The following is a 6,281-nucleotide window of genomic DNA, read 5'->3' on the forward strand; positions in this document are numbered from 1 at the left end:
AAGAAGGAAAGAAGGAAGGGTAAAATAAATATATATGTACATATATAGGATAGCTTGGATAATTGTACTGCCTACTTCTAGTGTATTGAGAGGAGCAGTTATTAGATATTTTTTCCTCCTTTTAAAATTTTTTATCATTTTTAAACAATTTTTCATGCTTATATCTGGTAATATGAACTAATTTGAATACAACAATATGCTTCTATGCAATATAACAACCATTATTGGATTCCTATCATTCTGTTCAGTAAAATCTAGATCATTTCTTTTGTTTTGTTTTTCCAAATGACTTAATCACAGGAAACAAACTAAATGGAAAACTTACAATAGAGAATAATCACATCAGTGCCTTTTGCAAACTTGGCTCAGACAGAGAGAGACAGGGGCTACACTTCAACCTGATCCCTTCCCAACAAAGACATCTACAGTGTTCCTGGCACACTGGCAGACATAAAAGAGAGACTGCTATTCTGTGTGCTGAAGTTACCTTGCCCACCATTCATTCCTGGCCAGCATCAGGAGCCCCACCTTGCTGGCTCTGGCTATCACTCTTCTTTTTGTGGCCTGAGATGATGTCATCAATCCTCAGCAACAAAGCTGCTGTCTCCACTGCTGTCTTGTATGTTTTCAGCTTCACAGATAAAGGCTCACATATGTCCAGTTTGTTCATGTTCACAGAAGCCCCTGTCTCACCGTTTACACCCAGATCTCACAACCTTCTTGTGTGTGTTTGACCTGAAGAGAACTCAGCAGGCCCTACAGTTCTGAACGAGGGTGTGAGAGATGACCTCCAGAGCCTGGGCTACAGCTTTGTAGAGCCACTGCTCCACATCAGTTATGGCGTTGGATATTTCTGTCAAGGCATGGGCCACAGCCATCCACCTCCTGGCATCAGTTGAGGGTCCAGGAGCACGGTGCAGCACACTTGCATAGGGTCCTATAGGTTGCATTCTACTTCTGAGAGAATTGCTTTGCTGGCTCCTCTGAGGAGGATAGTACAGGCCTTGGAGCCTTTACACTCAGTGACAAATGTAAAGTACTCATGTCCAATTTTCTTGATTTCCAGCAGGTCTGCTCCTGTCCCAACCTTGTCTTCTCTTAGCTTTTGTTTGGTTAACTATCTGTGCCCCACAGGCTCTAGCAATCCAATTGCTGTCTGTCTACCAAACTCTGAGGATGGCTGTGACATTGGCCCACAGAGGTAGTGCTGAGCCAAATCTGAAATGCCTATCACGCTTCAACTAGATGATGTCCTCACAGAGCCACAGAATGTGCTCTTCTTGCTTCTGGAGAATTTGGGCACTCACTCTCTCATGTAATCTCAGTGTCAGTCTGGCTTTGTCCTTTCTTGAAGATAAATCCAGATGAATCTGGCAGTACAATTCAAGGGTTCTTTACGTAGTACCTGATTTGTGAGTGGGTCACTTCGTTGTTAATCATGATGCCACGCAGACACAGAATTTTCAGTGATGCCCCCAGGTATCTTTTCCACCTTTGTGTATTTCTTGATGTCAGTCTCTTTCTGACCATTTTCCTCAAACTGCACAGTCTTGACAGCATCAGGGCAATATTACAAGCCGCAGAAGATCACCAACTGGTTACTTCGGTAGTAATGGGGCTGTTGATGATGTTTAGCATCACATCACAGTTATTGATGTCAGCGGGAGTGCTGATTTTCTTTAGAGTGATGATCATACTATCCAGTGCTTTGTGGTGAGCACTGATCACCACTGTTGGGTGCATCTGCTTCTCCAGAAAGTGCTCAGTCACAGACAACATCTCCCCCACAAGAATAATGTGGTCCCATCTCCAACCTCTTCATCTTGTGTCCTGCTAATTTCAATCACTGAATTGGCTGTTGAATGCTGGACTTGAATCTCTTGAAGAATGGCATTGCCATGATTGCTCATCACAAAGCCTCCCATTGGATCTAAAAGCATCTTCAGTTGGGGAGATAGCTTGGTAGAAGAAGTGCCTTCCTGGCAAGCACAGCTTCCTGAGTTCAATCCCCAGTACTGCAAACAAACAAACAAAAAACAAAACCAAGAGTATCTTCATCCTGGGCTTGAGTCCCAAACATGATATCTGCAATCTTAGCAGCATTGATGTTTCCAGATTGAACTTTTCTTCCACATTCACACTTTGTATTCTGGATGAGCATGAGCACAGGATGGTGGCCCATCATGGTGGCATGTTGCAGAACCATGTACCAGAGTAGGGGGAACCGGAACAATCTTCTGGAGAGAGAGCTTTATATGTATTTCTAATTTGTTATTTTTTATGTGTGTATGTGTTTTGTTTTCTTTTAATATTTTTGTATTCTTTTTAAATGTAAAAATAAATAGATATTCGTATTGTATGTCGTAGTTACTTTTTCCTTATTGCTGGGACAAAATACCCAACATCCAAAATGAAAAAAAAAAAAAGTTTATTTAGCTCACAGTTAGTAGAGGTTTCAGTCCATAGGCCACTAACTCCAAGGCAGAGTGGAAAATGGAAGAGGGCAGCTATTCATGGTGGCAGAAAACAGCAAAGCTCAAAGGGAAGAGCAGCAGCTATAGGTGCTAGCAAGCCTTGCTCCTTTCCTTACATTTGTATGTGGATTATCTGCCCCAAGGCAGGTATAGCACTCACACCTATAATCCCAGCATTGAATCATGAATTAGTGACAAACTAGAAGTGGCTGCCGACTGCAGGAGGCTTTTGGGGTACTGCTAGACACAACCTATAACACTGTGGAAACAATGCTTTCCCCAAATATCCAAATGTGATTCAGAAAGTAAGCTAACTATTCTTACTATTGTACTGGTTTGGTAACTGTCATTAAAATAAAGCCCATAATCACACTCTCCAGATGTTATATATTTTTCCCTTCTCTATCCAGACAATAAGACAAAACTACAGAAAAAGAAGAAACTCATAATAAACTTGTGGAGGCTACCACTTTTATTATAATCATGCTGATGGATTAAATTGGGGATGTCTCTTTGTGACCCCTGCCACCCCAAATGCAGTGGTACATTCTGCTTTCCTGTATTTCCTCCTTAAGACTACTTTATCTGCAGCATTCTTGGTTGTATATTGTCCATTTGGTCCTGTAGGGCCTATCCTTGCAGTGACAGTATAACATTACTGAGATCTGTTTTCTTTGTAAATACTTGAGACATTTATTTTCCTTTTATATCATGTAACACAATCACAAACATTCTTTCAGTTATCTGAGCATTTACAATTTTTGAAATTTATTAAGATTTAACTGGAAAATAGAATTATATATTTATGATATATAATGAACTCTATATATAGGTATATATATGTATGTCAAGCTACTCTAATAATATATTGCATCATATAATCCTAATTTTCTATAAAAAACAGTTAAGCTCTGCTCTCTTAGTCATTTTCCAGTACAATATAGTATATCATTAGTTAGTCAAACTGGCTGTAGAATAGATCTCTATAACCCATTACTTTCATCAAGTGAAGCATTGTACCCTCGAACTAACACCTCTTCATTCCTCCACCCTTCACCCTCTGCTTATGGTATCTTTCATTTTACCTTGAGTTTACTCAAGCTTGACTTTTTAATATAGAACATAAAATTGAATCACACAGTATTTGTCTTTCTGTTTCAGTTTATTTCATGTAGCATAACATTCCCCTGACTCACCCATGTTGCATCCACTGATAAACACTTAATTATGTTCAATCCATACGTTGGCTACTGTAGTTGAATTTTGTAAATAATGTGCAAATGAACTAAAACTGTAGATATAACTTTTTTTTATCCTTTTTATGCATCTTCTTTTTGTATTTCTCTAATGCTACGTATTTCTCTGGCCAGAGCTGATTAAAGTCTGTAGAGTAAAATCAAGGCTAAGAAGATTTCCATGAGAACAAGGATTCCACTGGCAATTAAACTTGAGACCATGTGTGCTATATTCTGGCAGAAAATTCATCTACATTTTTCTCATATTCAGGTGATTTTTAGAAGATTGAAATTAGGGGTAGTGGACTCATTGATCTGGTAAAGGAAAGTTCAAGACAGCCCAACTTTCAGCTTGCAACATGAGCACTATTGTTGTATAATGAGAATTAGGAGCAAAATGTCTGTTTGTCACTCAGCCACCTTATCTTTGACAAAGGGGCCAAACACGCTTACTGGAAGAGATAGCCTCTTCAACAAATACTGCTGGAAAAACTGGCTCTCTACATGCCAAAAACTACAACTTGACCCAGGTCTATCTCCATACACTAAGTTAAAGTCAAAATGGATAAAGATCTCAACATTAAAACAGAAACACTAAATATTCTGGAAGAGAAAGTAGGAGGAACTCTTGAAGTTATGGAAGTAGGCAAGAAGTTCATGAACAAAAATCAAATCACATGGGTAATGCTGGAAAGAATTAACAACTGGGACCTCCCCTTATTGAAAAGTTTTTCACATCAAAAGAAATTACCAACAAAGTGAAAGACAACCCACAAATCTGGAAAAAATCTTAACTAATAAGCACTCAGACAAGGGTCTGCTCTCTAGAATTTATAAAGAAATAAAAAGGATTAGGGCCACAAAATTTAAAGACCCAATCCAGAAAAGGGCATCCAAGATGAATGCACACTTCTCAGAGGACAAAATTCAAGAGAAGAGGCAAATAAATATATGAAAAAATGCTCCACATCACTAGCCATATGTGAAATGCAAATTAAAGCAACACTGAGATACCATATTACCCCAGAAGAATGGCTATCATAAAGAAATCAACCAACAACAAATGTTGGAGAGGCTATGGGGAAATTGAAACCCTTCTCCACTGCTGGTGGGAATGTAAACAGGTGCAACCGTTATGGAAATTAGTGTGGAGACTCCTTAAAAAGCTAGGACTGGAAATACCATTCATACCAGCTATCCCCCTACTGAGAATTTTCCCAGAGGAACTGAAAATGGCATATCATAGTGATATATGTGTACCTATATTTATAGCAGCACAATTTGTGATAGCCAAATCTTGGAAACAACAAAGATGCCCATCACCTGAGGAATGGATGAAAAAGTTGTGGTATTTTTATACAATGGAGCATTACTCAGCTATAAGGAATGATAAACTCAAAACCTTTACATTTAAGTGGATGCCACTTGAAGATATACTCATAAATGAAATAAACCAGACCCACATGTATGAATATCTTATAGTCCCCCTAGTGTAAAAACTCAAAAGAAGAAAAAAAAAATAGAATGGTAAAACACAATTAAAAGGAAAGTGAGAACTTAAGGATTTGACAATGAAGAGAGGGCAAGGAGAAAAGCTAGGAAACATGACAGGGGCAAAACCATACATTTATATGCACAAGATGGATAAGGCAATGATCCTGAGGATCTTCAGAAGGTTTTTGAAACTGTCAGTTAATTGGTAGGATTCTTATCCTGACTAACTATATATGCTGATACCTGTGAACTAAGAAACTACACTGAGGATAGCAATGTGTAACACTAGGATGATGCTTGGAATGCCTATCATTCTAGTCTTCTAAATACATACTACTTGGGGACCTGCCTCTTAGCTCAGTTCTTTAAGTGGCTGCTTCAACAGAGCAGTCAGGCTCAGGTTTCTGTGGTTCAATCCCCTCAACTCAAGCCAGCCAAACCTGCCCTGAAGGCATTCGGAGCAAAAAAAAAATCCTTATGGGGTTGAGAAGATGGCTCAGTAGGATAAGCACTTGACTCACAAATGTAAGGATCTGATTTAATCCCCAGTTCTGCCAAAAATAAATAAATAAATACATACATACATACATACATACATATTAGTTGTCATGTCATACCAATTACTGCCATAATGCCTCTCAAGTAAATGTTTATTTAAGAAATAAAGGGGTGTAATAAATGAAAATAAGAGTCAAAAAAGGTCATGGGACTGTCCTACTACAATGCTTTATATGATTAGATTTTTAAAGTTCTGTTTAAAAATATGTAAATTTTTATTTCTATTTTTTAAAGTTTTTAACTTTCTGTTCATATTCTGTAGTGACTTAAAGTTTAATATAACAATACTTGATGGAAAGTACATGTCCCATGTTATGTCTAAGATGCTTGATATTGAGATAGATAGTGAGATTAAGTTCAACTGCGTATGTTGTAGGGTAATAACAATAAGCTTCTCTTCTGCAGGTTTAACAACTTAAGTTTGCAGAACAAAATTAGAGAAAAAGGGCTGCAAGGAAAGCCAACATTTTTTGGCCATAGCCTTTCAAGGTCAGTGAGGACTCAGGACATAGGAGAACCT

The 6,281-nt window shown here is 38.2% G+C and overlaps 1 pseudogene; it reads right to left on the minus strand.

Annotated features, from left to right (window-relative positions):
* Positions 1 to 499: 499 nt before the first annotated feature.
* On the minus strand, positions 500 to 2,185 carry LOC101578100 (annotated as a pseudogene).
* Positions 2,186 to 6,281: the final 4,096 nt, after the last annotated feature.

This window comes from Octodon degus, unplaced genomic scaffold (genome assembly GCF_000260255.1).
Source record: "Octodon degus isolate 3935 unplaced genomic scaffold, OctDeg1.0 scaffold00277, whole genome shotgun sequence".
Taxonomy (NCBI): domain Eukaryota; kingdom Metazoa; phylum Chordata; class Mammalia; order Rodentia; family Octodontidae; genus Octodon; species Octodon degus.